Genomic DNA, 16,957 nt, shown 5'->3' with positions numbered 1-16,957 from the left:
GCATATTTATTCCTGTCCTGCCCCAAGGTTCTTCAGAACCAATTTTTTTTCTAATTTCCATATATATGTGTTAGCATACAGTATTTGTTTTTCTCTTTCTGACTTTCTTCACTCTGTATGACAGACTCTAGTTCCATCTACCTCACTACAAATAACTCAATTTCGTTTTTTTTATGGCTGGGTAATATTACATTGTATATATTTGCCACATCTTCTTTATCCATTCATCTCTCGATGGACACTTATGTTGCTTCCATGTCCTGGCTATTGTAAATAGTGCTTCAATGAACATTGTGGTACATGTATTTTTTGAATTATAGTTTTCTCAGGGTATATGCCCAGTAGTGGGATTGCTGGGTCATATGATAGTTTTATTTTTAGTTTTTTAAGGAACCTCCATACTGTTCTCCATAGTTGGTGTATCAATTTACATTCCCACCAAAAGTGTAAGAGTGTTCCCTTTACTCCACACCCTCTCCAGCATTTATAGTTTGTAGATTTTTTGATGATGGCCATTCTGACCGGTGTAAGGTGATACCTCATTGTAGTTTTGATTTGCATTTCTCTAATAATTAGTGATGTTGAGCATCTTTCATGTGTTTGTTGGCAATCTGTATACCTTCTTTGGAGAAATGTCTGTTTAGGTCTTCCGCATATTTTTGGATTGGGTTGTTTGTTTTTTGATATTAAGCTTCTTGTATATTTTGGAGATTAATCCTTTGTCAGTTGCTTCATTTGAAAATATTTTCTCCCATTCTGAGGGTTGTCTTTTTGTCTTGTTTATGGTTTCCTTTACTGTGCAAAAGCTTTTAAGTTTCATTAGGTCCCAATTATTTATTTTGTTTTTATTTCCATTTCTCTAGAAGGTGGGTCAAAAAGGATCTGGCTGTGATTTATGTAATAGAGTGTTCTGCCTATGTTTTCCTCTGAGAGTTTTATACTGTCTTGACTTACATTTATGTCTTTAATCGATTTTGAGTTTATTTTTGTGTATGGTGTTAGGAAATGTTCTAATTTCATTCTTTTACATGTAGCTGTCCAGTTTTCCCAGCACCACTTATTGAAGAGGCTGTCTTTTCTCCATTGTATATTCTTGCCTCCTTTATCAAAGATAAGGTGACCATATGTGTGTGGCTTTATCTCTGGGCTTTCTATCCAGTTCCATTCAACTATATTTCTGTTTTTGTGCCAGTACTATACTGTCTTAATTACTGTAGTTTTGTAGTATAGTCTGAAGTATAGTCTGAAGTCAGGGAGCCTGATTCCTCCAGCTCCGTTTTTCTTTCTCAAGATTGCTATGGTTATGCACAATGCACAAATTGTGAATTTTTTTTTGTTCTCATTCTTTGAACAATGTCATTGGTGGTTTGATAGGGATTACATTGGTTCTGTAGATTGCTTTGGGTAGTATAGTCATTTTCACAATGTTGATTCTACCAATCCAAGAACATGGTATAGCTTTCCATCTGTGGGTATCATCTTTAATTTCTTTCATCAGTGCCTTATAGTTTTCTGCATACAGGTCTTTTGTCTCCTTAGGTAGGTTTATTCCTAGGTATTTTATTCTTTTTGTTGCAATGGTAAATGGGAGTGTTTCCTTAATTTCTCGTTCAGATTTTTCATCATTAGTGTATAGGAATGCAAGAGATTTCTGTGCATTAATTTTGTATCCTGCTACTTTACCAAATTCATTGATTAGCTCTAGTAGTTTTCTGGTGACATCTTTAGGATTCTCTATGTATAGTATCATGTCATCTGCAAACAGTGACAGCATTACTTCTTTTCTGATTTAGATTCCTTTTATTTCTTTTTCTTCTCTGATTGCTGTGACTAAAACTTCCAAAACTATGTTGAATAATAGTCATGAGAGTGGGCAACCTTGTCTTGTTCCTGATCTTAGAAGAAATGGTTTCAGTTTTTCACCATTGAGAATGATGTTGGCTGTGGGTTTGTCATATATGGCCTTTATTATGTTGAGGTAAGTTCCCTCTATGTCCACTTTCCAGAGGGTTTTTATCATAAATGGGTGTTGAATTTTTTTGAAAGGTTTTTCTGCATCTGTTGAAATTATCATATGGCTTTTTTCCTTCAATTTGTTAATATGGTGTATTACATCGACTGATTTGCATGTATTGAAGAATACTTGCATTCCTGGGATAAACCCCACTTGATCATGGTGTATGGTCCTTTTAATGTGCTGTTGGATTCTGTTTGCTATGCATCTATGTTTATCAGTGATATTGGCCTGTAGTTTTCTTTTTTTGTGACATCTTTGTCTGGTTTTGGTATCAGGGTAATTGTGGCCTTGTGGAATGAGATTGGGAGTGTTCCTTCCTCTGCTATATTTTGGAAGAGTTTGAGAAGGATACGTGTTAGCTCTTCCCTAAATGTTTGATAGAATTCACCTGTGAAGCCATCTGGTCCTGGGCTTTTGTTTGTTGGAAGATTTTTCATCACAGTTTCAATTTCAGTACTTGTGATTGGTCTGCTTATATTTTCTATTTCTTCCTTGTTCAGTCTCGGAAGGTTGTGCTTTTCTAAGAATTTGTCCATTTCTTCCAGGTTGTCCATTTTATTGGCATATAGTTGCTTGTAGTAATCCCTCAGGATCCTTTGTATTTCTGCAGTGTCAGTAGTTACTTCTCCTTTTTCATTTCTAATTCTGTTGATTTGAATCTTTTCCCTTTTTTTTCTCAATGACTCCGGCTAATGGTTTATCAGTTTTGTTTATCTTCTCAAAGAACCAGCTTTTAGTTTTATTGATTTTGGCTATTGTTTCCTTCATTTCTTTTTCATTTATTTCTGATCTGGTCTTTATGGTTTCTTTCCTTCTGCTAACTTTGGGGATTTTTGTCCTTCTTTCTCTAATGCTTTAGCTGTAAGTTTAGGTTGTTTATTTGAGATGTTTCTTGTTTCTTGAGGTAGGATTGTATTGCTATAAACTTCCCTCTTAAAACTGCTTTTACTGCATCCCATAGGTTTTCGTCATCTTGTTTTCATTGTCATTTGTTTCTAGGTATTTTTTGATTTCCTCTTTGATTTGTTTAGTCTTCTCTTGGTTATTTAGTAGTGTATTGTTTAGCCTCCATGTGTTTGTATTTTTTACAGATCTTTTCCTGTAATTGATATCTAGTCTCATAATGTTGTGGTTGGAAAAGATACTTGATATGATTTCAATTTTCTTAAATTTACCAAGGCTTGATTTGTGACCCAAGATATGATCTATCCTGGAGAATGTTCCATGAGCGCTTGAGAAGAAAGTGTATTCTGTCATTTTTGGATGGAATGTCCTATAAACATCAGTTAAGTCCATCTTGTTTAATGTGTCATTTACAGCTTGTGGTTCCTTATTTATTTTCATTTTGGATGATCTGTCCATTGGTGAAAGTGGGTGTTAAGGTCCCGTACTATTATTGTGTTACTGTTGATTTCCCCTTTTATGACTGTTAGCATTTGCCTTATGTATTGAGGTGCTCCTATGTTGTATGCATAAATATTTACAATTGTAATATCTTCTTCTTGGATCGATCCCTTGATCATTATGTAGTGTCCTTCTTTGTCTCTTGTAATAGTCTTTATTTTAAAGTCCATTTTGTCTGATATGAGAATTGCTACTCCAGCTTTCTTTTGATTTCCATTTGCATGGAATATCTTTTTCCATACCCTTACTTTCAGTCTGTATGTGTCCTTAGGTCTGAAGTGGGTCTCTTGTAGACAGCATATATATGGGTCTTGTTTTTGTATCCATTCAACGAGTCTATGTCTTTTGGTTGGAGCATTTAATCCATTTACATTTAAGGTAATTATTGATATGTATGTTCCTATCACCATTTTCTTAATTGTTTTGGGTTTGTTTTTGTAGGTCTTTTCCTTCTCTTGTGTTCCCTGCCTAGAGAAATTCCTTTAGCATTTGTTGTAAAGCTGGTTTGGTAGTGCTGAATTCTCTTAACTTTTGCTTGTCTCTAAAGGTTTTAATATCTCCATTGAATCTGAATGAGATCCTTGCTGGGTAGAGTAACCTTGGTTGTAGATTTTTCCCTTTCATCACTTTAAATTCACATTGATTTCTTAAAGTTACACATTCCCTAAAAGTTTCTCATGTTCCACTATGGGGGAAGTTTTATTTTCTCATCTAACTTAATTTTCTCTACCAGCAGTTTAAGTTCACTCTCTGTAGTAATCACTCTTGTATTTTTTCTAAAATCTGCATGATGTTGTTACACCTGACTCCTCAGAAAATCGTGTCAGTTCTGTATTTTAGTTGCCATTTACGGATGAGGAAACTGAAGCACAATAGTCAAGTAAATTCTGTTCGGTCCCATAGCTACGTCAAGACACAACCAAAAATAGAACCTTGCATGTCTTAAGTCTTAGCTCAGAGCTCTTCCCTGTGGTGCAGGAAATCTTTTAAGCTGAGGTCCTGCCATTCTTCAGCTGAGGACTGTTCCAAGCTCTTTATAAACAGGAAGATAATTAACATCACTCTCATCCTACCCTTTTCCACACCATATGATCCTTTATCTTTTTAGCTCTCCTCTCTGTGGCATAATGGGTTCTCATTGTCCAAATCCATTTCCTCTTTTTTGGGAAATTACATTTCCCAGCTTCCCTTTGTAGTTAAGCATTTCCTTGTGACTGATTTCTAGTCAATAGAATTTGAGCAGAATTAATGCACACCCTTCCCAGTCTGGCCCATAAAAATATCCCAGGCTTAATTGCCCATGATTTTCCCCCTCCTATCAGCCTGATGTAGATGAGCCTGGACACCTTAGAGCCATGTATTGAATGTGGTGGAACTTCAAGATAGAAAAATCATAGATCCTTCTATCAATACTCGGAGGAAAACAGTTACCAATCAAGAAAACATATTTACAATTTTTGTGAACAACAAATAAGCTTTTATCATATAAGAACCAGTATACATTTTGCAATCTGTTTGCTATAACAGCTAGTATACTGACCTGGGTTAGAGAGAACTTGTTCTGTCCCGAGAAAACACTTTGCAACACCTAGTGACCACTTTCCAACACTCCGACTCTTAGCATGAGACTAAAGTTCGAAGTAGAAGAAAGAAGTTCAGAGACCATAGACCACACCCTTCTTTATCCAAGAGAGGAAAGAGATCCAGAGAAAGACAGATCTGGCATTGTCTAAGGTCAGGGACACCCAAAGGTCTCTTCAGAACTAGAGCACTCATTTTCTGGCTCCTCGTCCTGTGCTCTTTTCAGGACATAACGTTGCCACTCTACTGACAGATGGGGGGTACAGTGGTCACGACAGGCTTTAGAACAGGATTCAGACAAAGCTCACTGTCAGAAATATCTTCTGTAAAACAAACTTTGGTTACCAAAGGGGACATGTGGAGGAAGAGGAAGATAAATTAGGAGTTTGGAATTAATATATACTTGCTGCTATATATAAAATAGGTAAACAACAAGGACTTACTATATAGCACAAGGAAATATATTCAATATCTTGTAATAACCTATAATGGAAAAGCATCTGCAAAACAATATATATATATAATATATAACTCAATCATCTTTCTGTACACCTGAAACTAACACTTGTAAATTAACTATACTTCAGTGTTTTAAAAGCGGTTTAAAAAAAGAAATATCTTCTGTAGTTGTAACCCAAATCTCTGTATTAGTTTACATTCACCTATTCATGTTCTGTCCACAGAGAAGTTGATGAGTCTCTGATCACCTGCCTTCCTATAATAACCTCCTGACACTTAAGGGTGAGTATTATACGACCCCTCCCTCCTCATTTCTCCAGTACAGCTACAGTCTCACAAGCATGTTTCATTTTCTAAGAAGTAAAAACAATCATGACTATAAGAGCCCCATAACTTTGGCAGGGGATTTCTACCCTGAACTGACCCCATCATCCAGTTGTTTCTTCCATCACTCAGCAAGGCCCACAGTTTTCACTCATAGGGCAGCCGCTCTGGCAGAAGGAACAGTGGGATGGTTTGTGTTTAGTCAATCTTGCTATAGACATTCTGCCCACTCCCACATTCCCGGAAGCCCTCTGGACACTAAACTGAAGTCTACAGCTTTATCCCTGTTTCAGGCAGGGAGTGTACAAATATCTGCTTTGTAAAGACTATTCCCAGTGGTCTTGAACTTTTCCAGATCCACATCACTATCAATAAAGTACTTTAATCATGTGCCCTTAATATATCTATTGAAATATTATAAGATCTATTGTTATTTAAATAGAAATAATATCTACTGAAATATTTATAAGGACATACATGTGCTATACACAGATTAGTTATGTTTATGATAGAGTATTCACAAAAATAAGAATTTTTAAAGGACGAGATAAAAGACCAGTATGAATAAAAGTGTTAACAGTTTCTTCCCTGGACCTAGTGGGCCCTTCTGCACAGTCCTCTTTCTGGAGAACACTTGGTCCATCAAAGTTTTTGAACTGAAGTCACAAACTGGCAACCTACAGGCCAAATGTAACTCACAGATGTGTTTTTTTGGCCTGAATAATGTTTTCTAAATTTTCTATCAGTTCCCAACACTTAAAAATTGGACAAGCTCATATAAAAATCTAGAGTTTTTTTATCCATTTTATTCACTGCTTTACCCTGGTGCCTGGTGCATAGTAGACACTCAGTAAACACTTATTTAATTGAACTTCCAGTTTCTCTCAAAAAAATCAGACTGGCACATCTTCCTGGCAATAATCACCTGGAGCTGAATAGTGACTACACCTTCTGGCAGGATTTAGACTCACCAATCCTGAGCCACAGTCCCCACCACTCCCTATTGCCTATAACCAACTAGCTTCACTCACACCTGTTACCTGCCTTGTCCCTGAACAACTGTTTTGCCTTAGGACTTCCTGGTTATGTGATGACCTTGGTCACACTCCATGAGATCAAACTAAACCAATATTCCATTTGGAGTCCAAAGGTACAGGTTTGAACCTGATTCTGCCAATTACCATTCTTGGGGAATTTGTTCTCTGAGCCATGATCTCCTATCTGGAAAATGGGAATTGCAATACCATTTCCAAAGGTTGTTTGAAAATCAGAATAAATGAGATAATATCTGTGGGCTGTTTTGTAAGTTTTAAAGTATTATGGAAATTAGGAAACTTACCATTATAACAGCTGTGTTCATCCTCCAAAAGGACTAGCTGAGGTGATGGACACGGAAATTCCCCACACTCCCCTATGTTAACTGTCTCTCTCTATACCTTGTTCCCAGTCCTACCCTACATCCCACCACTTTGATTTTCAGGTGTACTGGAAGGAGAAATGAAGGGACAGGCCAAAGAGTAAGGAATAAGCCACCACCCTAAAGGGTTGGTTCAATTTCTCTAATTAGAGTGACTCTGTATTTCACTCTTTCTCATGTCTAAGTCACTAACAGCTTGTGACTTAATACACTGTCAGACCCAGGTGCCCATGCCTTGCTCCTAGAGACCAACAGTGTGCCCGGTGTCTTTCTACACCTAATCCTAAAAGCCAGTTCCCAACAACCTCCACCTTTATCTCCTTGATGAACTTCTAATCTTGTTGTTCACCCATTGGAAATATGCCCAAGAGAGCCTTTCTCTTCCACCTTTTTATCAGCAAGGAAACTATTTCTGTTACATATAAGACTAGCCTCCCAGCAATGTACTCGCTACACACACACACATACACACACACACACACACACACACACTCACATTCTTCTCCCTCTGGCTCTCCCATAAATGTTTGCCAGATATAGGCTGACCCATATAAAATGGTCAATATTCAACCATTTCTGACCTAGGGAAAGGGGCAATTTTATCATGGTTCAACTCAATACATTTAACCCAGAGATACAGACTTGGGGGATTCTGTGACCTCTGAACCTTCCTATTTTTAAGCCAAAGCCAGTTGTTCTTGTCTATTTCTCATGGTGATTGCACTGAGGCTTTGAGTAAAATATTTCAGCATCTCAAGTATTCTGGGGGGGTGGGTTTCCTTCCTCATGGACCTATAGTTGCCAGACAATTCCACACACTTAGAAACCCTGGTAAAAATACAGATTCTAGATGCAATAGATTCTTGCATCTTCAGTCTCTTCCTGCTTCCTGGGGAGAGGGGGTGTGGAATAAAATATGCACTGCTGGCTTGAGAGTAGGAAGTGAAAGCCTTTTTAAGGAAGGAGAGGATCACTTCAGGATCTCCCAAGTCCCACCATCTTGGAAGCCCCACATTTCTCCTCCCCAGGTTCTTTTAGCCCTTTATGAAGGAGGTTCCCAAATTCCCTACCTCTGGCTTCTTTTGTTCTGTCCATCAGCAGGAACTCTCTCTGCTACCTGCCCCCTCACCTAAAGCCCTCCTTCAACGTTGCCCCCTCTTCAACCCAATGGAGGAAAGGGGAGGTTCCAGGAATGCTGAGGGAATCCCCCCAACTTCCCACTGGTACCTGAAAAGCTATGTATTAGCAGAAATCCTGTGGTGTTAAACATTGTGCTCTGTTGCGGGGTCCCTATTTAAAAGGCAAATTCCCCACATATTAAGCATTTCTGAAACTGTTCCTCAGAGTGCTAATGTTCCAAGAGATATTCTTGGGTGTTCCTAAAAAAGGTGTTCTTTTGATCAAAAAAGTTTGGGAATCTCTGCATGCCATTGCTAGCCCCTTGCAAGAATTTCATAATGCATCACATTCAAGACTCTGAGAGACCTTGCAAAGGAAACCTTATTTGACTTTGTTTAATCTAGTGTTTCCTAGACTTACTCAGCAAAGGAACCCTTTTCTTTCATGAAGTTTTTCTTATCACTTCCTGGACATTTATGTCCCAGAGAACACACTTTGTGAAATCCTGCTCTAACTCTTGAGGGATAATGATGAGTTTAACACTTCACCTTCCCTTTCAGTGTGTAGAGAGCAAGGCCAGTGAGGATACTAGACCTCTTATCCATCCCCATCACCTATGGAGTGAACACCACTCACCAGCCTTGCAAATGGCTTTCCTCCTTGGCCCTGCACACATGCAATATCTGCAAAGAGCAAAGGATTCCCAAGTGCCTATTCTAGCCCATGACCCCTCATCAGTCTGGGCCCTGAGAAACCCAACATGAGCCTTCAACAGACATAGTTAAGACAAGGAGATCCAAAAGACCTCCACCCAAAAGGGAGGAAATCGAATGTCCAAGTATGATACATTCTTTCTAGTCCCATTGCCCAATTTTGATTGGGCATACCCTGGTCTCCAAACTCATGCATAAGGCTTTAACCACATCCCATCCAGGTGGGAGGCCCTTGAAGACCCTGTAGAAACCATAGACTTGGATGTGGTGCACCTTGGTCAAATTCCTTGTGATTCATCTGGATCCCACACTTCAGCATTTCAATTCTCTCTCTTGTTTATTATTCTGTTTTATCTATGGAATTTATCTCCCCACCTAGAATGTAAACTCCAGGAGGCTTGAGGCCATATCTTATCCTTCCTCTGTTTTTCCCTACAGTATCTATTTCTCAATAATAGGTACATTGGAAATACTTAATAAACAATACTAAACTGTACTTAACAGAATCTTGTCTGCTCTTTATCCACCCTAGGAAAGAAGGGAGGTAAAATAGGAAAACTCTCCTAACCCATCTCCTCTAACTGACTCACAGACTGAACCAATACCCTCCATTTCCACTGAGAAGTAAACCAGACAAACCCAGAGTACACTGATTGTTCATGGCTACTGGGCCATGCTCTCATGCCCTAATGCATGTCTGTTCTCACTGATTGAGTTGTTTGTTTATCAAGAGTCAGTTGTGTTCCTAAATTTGTCCATGCCAGTTGTATATGTTACTATAGTTATAAGTTTTAAATAAAGTTACTGGGACAGATGCTTGCTTTCCACTAGACTAGATGTTCTCCATTTGACTCTTCAGCTCCATTCTCCAGCCTGCTTTGTGACCCAGGAGGCTGACCTGTATGGACTGGACCAATCAAGCCTCCTTGTCCTCTAGCCTCTGGTTGGATTCAACCAAAGGAAGCTATCAGTAGGAGATAGAAGGTGGGAGGAAAGAAAAGTTAGGCTATTTATCCCCCGACTCTCTCCCTGCAGGTCTTGAGCTTGACAGTGGCTGAATTCTTCTAGCAAAAACCACAGCATCTGCCAGGCAGCTATCTCTTGTAGCTACCTGACAACATTACACCCAGGGATGAGAGCAGCCTCCTACAGTACCAGTCACTGTGTACTTCACCTCCTCCTCCTGGTTTCCCTCAACACTGTCCGCACTGCATAGTTCTTTGCTAAACTCTTTTCAACCATTCCTTCTGAGTATACCAGTTCTTTTCTACCCCCCAGATCCCTGACTTGTCCACCTACCAACAACCATTTCTTTCTTTCCCTCTTCTTCTCTAACAGAGCCCCATTTTGCTCTAATTCCAGGATTCCAAGTGCTTCGGGGAACATCTCCCTCCAGGGGCGATGGAAGGCAGGGGGGACAGGATTTAAAAGATTAAGTAACTATCCTGAAGTCTCACAGCTCCAAAGAGCAAACCTGGGAATGTTTCTTAAGCTGGATTACCCAGAGAAAGCAGAGCCCTAAATGAAGACTTCTGTGTGCATGGTTTATTCAGGATTGTGATTCTAGGATCAGGAGTAAGGAACAGGGAAATGAAATGGAAGAAGAGAGAGCCAATATTAGGATACGTTATCAAAACTGTTAAGGGAGTGAATGGTCGATCCTGCATCCATCTGAAAAACCTTATGAATTGTATCTTAGATTGTCCATCTGAGAGAAGAAAAGGGAGGAGAATTTACCTATCTGCAACCATCCCCCATTGGTTAAGGGCTGCCCACACCCCAAGGTGTTCATTGCTCTGCATATCCAGGTTGCATATATGGCAGTGCCTAAGGGCTTCCCATGGGTGTCCCATACTGTGCCGTTAGAAAACCCAGGATAGATAGCAAGAGGAACATGGTAGGAGAATGAGGTTCCATCTTTGTGAAGTAGGTCGAAACCTCTGTGGGAGAGGTCACTGCAGCAGTGGCTAGAAGAAGTGAGCCCAAGAGGATGTAAAGTGATGCTCAAGAAGTGACTGATACAATCCACCCCTTTTACCACTCAGATCTGCTCATGCCCTCCCTCCCTTAAATCTAATTTATCACAGTCTCCTTCAGGATGATGGCCAGCCACAACTCCCCAAATAATTAATAAAAGAGAGTTAGTGAAACCAGCTACACTCCCTACTGCTATAGCTGTCCTGAAGCCATAATTAATGTTCATCATCCCTTTCCTCCACCACCCTTTCTAGATTCCCTCCCTCAGTCAGCACTTTGATTGGTCTGCATTGCTTTCCTAATGGGGCATCACAGGCCTTTCAGAGAAGAGTCTGCATCTTTAGTTGTCTTTCCCTTGTTAGGCCATGGATGTCAGAATTGCTCATCCACTTACATCACTGAGCAAGAAAGCATGAAGTGATACCTGGTGAATCCCATGAATTCCAGGTATATTGAGATGGAATATACCTGGCAGGGAGAGGAATCTCCCTGCCCTTTGCTGTATAGAAGCCACCATAGTTCCTCATATCTATCAAGGTCAATTATCCCCACCAGTACAGTAATTATTTATTTTCTTTGCCTGCCAGACCATCAGCATGAGGAGCCCAGAGCGAGTTCGCAGTAGAGGTAGAATGTTTGAGGGCCCAAGATACAACAATTCATCATTCACCCTAGAGGGGGTGTTTGGGTATGCTCCAAACCACTGTACCTCTTAAAATTGACTTGATCTTTTAACAAATCGGTTTTTGAATCTTTGTGGAGTTTAACTCCCACTTTTCGGTAAGCATGTGTCTTAGCAAGGTCGCTTCCTGCCAACAAGTCCAGTTAGCACGACTTCATCAACATCATGAACAGAGCACAGGAGAGGTTGCTCTGAAGACCTAACCCCTGTCATGGGTAAAGCATGTAACCCGTATGGACTGTCTTCCTTCTCCTATGTCATTTATTTCTTCTATTCTCCCTGGTGCAGGTGCTTTCTTACAGGTTAGGGGGTATCCATCTCAACAGTTTGGTTTAATAAATTTGGCCCAGAACTCCCTTCTCAGGAGGGCTGCTTTTATGAGCCACAGGACTATGAGTCTCCTGGAGCACAGGCCAGTCTATTAGTGACTCTTCAGACCTAGGCAGTTCCTGGCACAAAAATTTGTGGAATTGAACTAAATTATATTAGTTGAGTTGATCCATAAAGGCTCTAAGCAATCCCTAGGGAACACTGGTTGCCTTTGTCCAAAATCTCGGCCCCTGGTGCAGAAATGGAGGAATAAGTGTTTCCACTAAGATTTGTCACTGAATCCCTTTTCCTTAAGGGCTGACTTTCTTGGGATGCCTTTAATCATACAGAGTTCCCTTGACATCATCTGTGCAAAGAGCCCAGAGGAGCAGCAACAGGTGGCAAGAGCCAGAATCCTAGAGACAGAGGCTTGCCACCGAGACATATGGAAACATTCTGTCCACTCTCACAGCAGACCTTTATCCACTCCCCTCCCCATGTCATTCCATTTTCACATTTACCATGCACCTGCTGTGTGTTAAGCACTGTGTGTTTATATAGATTAGTTCACCTCATAAAGAACAGAAATTCCAGATTATCCCTGGGCTGGGAGGGTTGGGGGATGATCATGGGTAAGTCCCTGGCCTGTTTCCATGTCTCTAAAATGAGTGGGTGTGCTATATGATCTCTCAGGATTCTTCCAGTCCAAATTTGCTAAAATTCTATACAGCTCTGAGATCTAGTTTCTCCTTCCAGAAGAAGCCCCAGTAAACCTCTCTTAACCTGAGCTTCCCCTCTGAGAGGGGAACCTGAGCCAAGGGCTTGAGTGCAGGAGGCTTAGTTTTTGAAGTGATCCCAGGAAACAGGAGTGAGGCAGCAGGAGGAAGAAAAGAAGGAGGGGAGGGAGGGAGGGAAGAAGGCAGACAGGTTAACACAAGAGTAAATTATTGAGCTGGTCACCATGGCAGGAAACTGAGTTTTTTGGTTTTGGGTTTTTTTTTCTCATTAAACTTTTTAAATGGGTCTCAAATTCTGTGACAGATTTTTGGTCAAGTTGTTTCCATTAAAAAGTACTAGCGGGAGGAACACTCCCAAACTCATTCTATGAGGTCACTATCACCTTGATACCAAAACCAGACCAGAATGTCACAAAAAAAGAAAACTACAGGCCAATATCACTGATGAACATAGATGCAAAAATCCTCAACAAAATACTAGCAAACAGAAACCAACAGCACATTAAAAGGATCATACACCGTGATCAAGTGGGGTTTATTCCAGGAATGCAAGGATTCTTCAATATAAGCAAATTGATCAAAGTGATAAACCATATTAACAAATTGAAGGAGAAAAACCATATGATCATCTCAATAGATGCAGAGAAAGCTTTTGACAAAATTCAACACCGATTTATGATAAAAACCCTGCAGAAAGTAGGCATAGAGGGAACTTTCCTCAACATAATAAAGGCCATATATGACAAACCCACAGCCAACATCATCCTCAATGGTGAAAAACTGAAAGCATTTCCACTAAGATCAGGAACAAGACAAGGTTGTCCACTCTCACCTCTCTTATTCAACATAGTTTTGGAAGTTTTAGCCACAGCAATCAGAGAAGAAAAGGAAATAAAAGGAATCCGAATCAGAAAAGAAGAAGTAAAGCTGTCACTGTTTGCAGATGACATGATACTATACATAGAGAATCCTAAAGATGCTACCAGAAAACTACTAGAGCTAATCAATGAATTTGGTAAAGTGGCAGGATACAAAATTAATGCACAGAAATCTCTGGCATTCCTATACACTAATGATGAAAAATCTGAAAGTGAAATCAAGAAAATACTCCCATTTACCATTGCAACAAAAAGAATAAAATATCTAGGAATAAACCTACCTAAGGGACAAAAGACCTGTATGCAGAAAATTATAAGACACTGATAAAAGAAATTAAAGATGACACGAACAGATGGAGAGATATGCCATGTTCTTGGATTGGAAGAATCAACATTGTGAAAATGACTCTACTACCCAAAGCAATCTACAGATTAATGCAATCCCTATCAAACTACCACTGGCATTTTTCACAGAACTAGAACAAAAGATTTCACAATTTGTATGGAAACACAAAAGACCCCAAATAGCCAAAGCAATCTTGAGAACAAAAAATGGAGCTGGAGGAATCAGGCTCCCTGACTTCAGACTATACTACAAAGCTACAGTAATCAAGACAGTATGGTACTGGCACAAAAACAGAAATATAGATCAATGGAACAGTATAGAAAGCCCAGAGATAAACCCATGCACATATGGTCACCTTATCTTTGATAAAGGAGGCAAGAGTGTACAGTGGAGAAAGGACAACCTCTTCAATAAGTGGTGCTGGGAAAACTGGACAGGTACATGTAAAAGTATGAGATTAGATCACTCCCTAACACCATACACAAAAATAAGCTCAAAATGGATTAAAAACCTAAATGTAAGGCCAGAAACTATCAAACTCTTAGAGGAAAACATAGGCAGAACACTCTATGACATAAATCACAGCAAGATCCTTTTTGACCCACCTTGTAGAGAAATGGAAATAAAAACAAAAATAAACAAATGGGACCTAATGAAGCTTAAAAGCTTTTGCACAGCAAAGGAAACCATAAACAAGACCAAAAGACAACCCTCAGAATGGGAGAAAATATTTGCAAATGAAGCAACTGACAAAGGATTAATTTCCAAAATTTACAAGCAGCTCATGCAGCTCAATAACAAATAAGCAAAAAACCCAATCCAAAAATGGGCAGAAGACCTAAATAGACATTTCTCCAAAGAATATATACAGACTGCCAACAAACACATGAAAGAATGCTCAACATCATTAATCATTAGAGAAATGCAAATCAAAACTACAATGAGATATCATCTCACACCAGTCAGAATGGCCATCATCAAAATATCTAAAAACAATAAATGCTGGAGAGGGTGTGGAGAAAAGGGAACACTCTTGCACTGCTGGTAGGAATGTGAATTGGTACAGCCATTATGGAGAACAGTATGGAGGTTCCTTAAAAAAGTACAAATAGAGCTACCATATGACCCAGCAATCCCACTACTGGGCATATACCCTGAGAAAACCATAATTCAAAAAGAGTCATGTACCAAAATGTTCATTGCAGCGCTATTTACAATATCCCAGAGATGGAAACAACCTAAGTGTCCATCATCAGATGAATGGATAAAGAAGATGTGGCACATATATACAATGGAATATTACTCAGCCATAAGAAGAAACGAAATTGAGCTATTTGTAATGAGGTGGATAGATCTACAGTATGTCATACAGAGTGAAGTAAGTCAGAAAGAGAAAGACAAATACTGTATGCTAACACATATATGTGGAATTTAAGGGGGAAAAAAGGCATGAAGAACCTAGGGGTAAGACAGGAATAAAGACACAGACCCACTAGAGCATGGACTTGAGGATACAGGGAGGGGGAAGGGTAAGCTGTGACAAAGCGAGAGAGAGGCATGGACATATATACATTACCAAACGTAAGGTAGACAGCTAGTGGGAAGCAGCTGCATAGCACAGGGAGATCAGCTCGGTGCTTTGTGACCACCTAGAGGGGTGGGATAGGGAGGGTAGGAGGGAGGGAGATACAAGAGGGAAGAGATATGGGAACATATGTATATGTATAACAGATTCACTTTGTTATAAAGCAGAAAATAACACATCATTGTAAAGCAATTATACTCCAATAAAGATGTAAAAATAAATAAAGTACTGATTTTAAAAGCTAATAACTTAAAACTGCCACACACAAAACAAATAGTCCACAAAACATTCTCCTTTCCTTCCGAAGGTTTTATGATGCATTGTTATCATTAACCAGTCTTTTGCTATTAAACTTAAATGGCCAGTTGAGACAAATTGTTCTGGGACCGTTCTTCCACCACTGATTAAGACTGGGGTGGCAGGTATTGGGGATAATGTTCATTTAGCCTTCTGAGCTTTCTGGGCAGACTTGGTGACCTTGCCAGCTCCAGCTGCCTTCTTGTCCACTGCTTTGATGACACCCACAGCAACCATCTGTCTCGTGTCTCTAACAGCAAAATGGCCCAGAGGAGGAGAGTCAGAGAAGCTCTCAAAACACATGGGTTTGCCAGGAACCATATCAATGATGGCAGCATCACCAGATTTCAAAACTTTGGGGCCATCTTCCAGCTTTGTCCCAGAAGGACAATCAATCTTCTCCTTCAGCTCAGCAAACTTGCAAGCAATGTAAGCTGTGTGACCATCCAGCTATGTGACAATCCAGCACAGGTGCATATCCAGCTCTGATTTGGCCTTGATGATTCAAGATAATCACCTGAGCTGTGAAGCCAGCTGTTTCCATCGGTGGGTCATTTTTGCTGTCACCAGCCACACTGCCATGATGAACATCTTTGACATACACGTTCTTGACATTGAAGCCCACATGGTCCCCAGGAAGAGCTTTACGCAAAGCTTCATGGTGCAGGAAACCGCTGTCTCACTGGTATCTTCTGAAGAGCTGTATAGAACGCACTCATAATTCCATGCTACGGAGGGATGGAAAGAGACAAACATTTTTCCATCAACTCCCATCCCACTGCTCAGAGGTTGTCCCATGGCGGTTAACTCCCTTACCCTTCATGGTCTGTACCTCACCAATGACCAGGAGTTTCCTATACAGTAACAGCAGAGAAGTGTCAGCAAGAAGCAAAGGATACAAGAGGCAGCTTAGATGAGGACTGCTGGGGGCTCTGACCTAGTTGCCTCCACAGTAATCGTGTAAAATGTAGGCCAAGAGGATGTGCAATTAAGTTTTGCCAGATTTAACAAAAATACAATATGCTCAGTTAAACATGAATTTTCAAATCAACAATGTATGCAATATTGGGGACATGCTTATATTAAATAAATGATTCATTATTGATTTGAAA

At 39.9% G+C, this 16,957-nt stretch overlaps 1 pseudogene; it reads right to left on the bottom strand.

Moving 5' to 3' along the window:
- Positions 1 to 15,985: 15,985 nt before the first annotated feature.
- Positions 15,986 to 16,668, bottom strand: LOC125964979 (elongation factor 1-alpha 1-like; annotated as a pseudogene).
- Positions 16,669 to 16,957: the final 289 nt, after the last annotated feature.

This window comes from Orcinus orca, chromosome 7, assembly GCF_937001465.1.
Source record: "Orcinus orca chromosome 7, mOrcOrc1.1, whole genome shotgun sequence".
NCBI classification, from domain to species: Eukaryota; Metazoa; Chordata; class Mammalia; order Artiodactyla; family Delphinidae; genus Orcinus; species Orcinus orca.
This window is presented reverse-complemented; position numbering and strand designations above follow the sequence as displayed.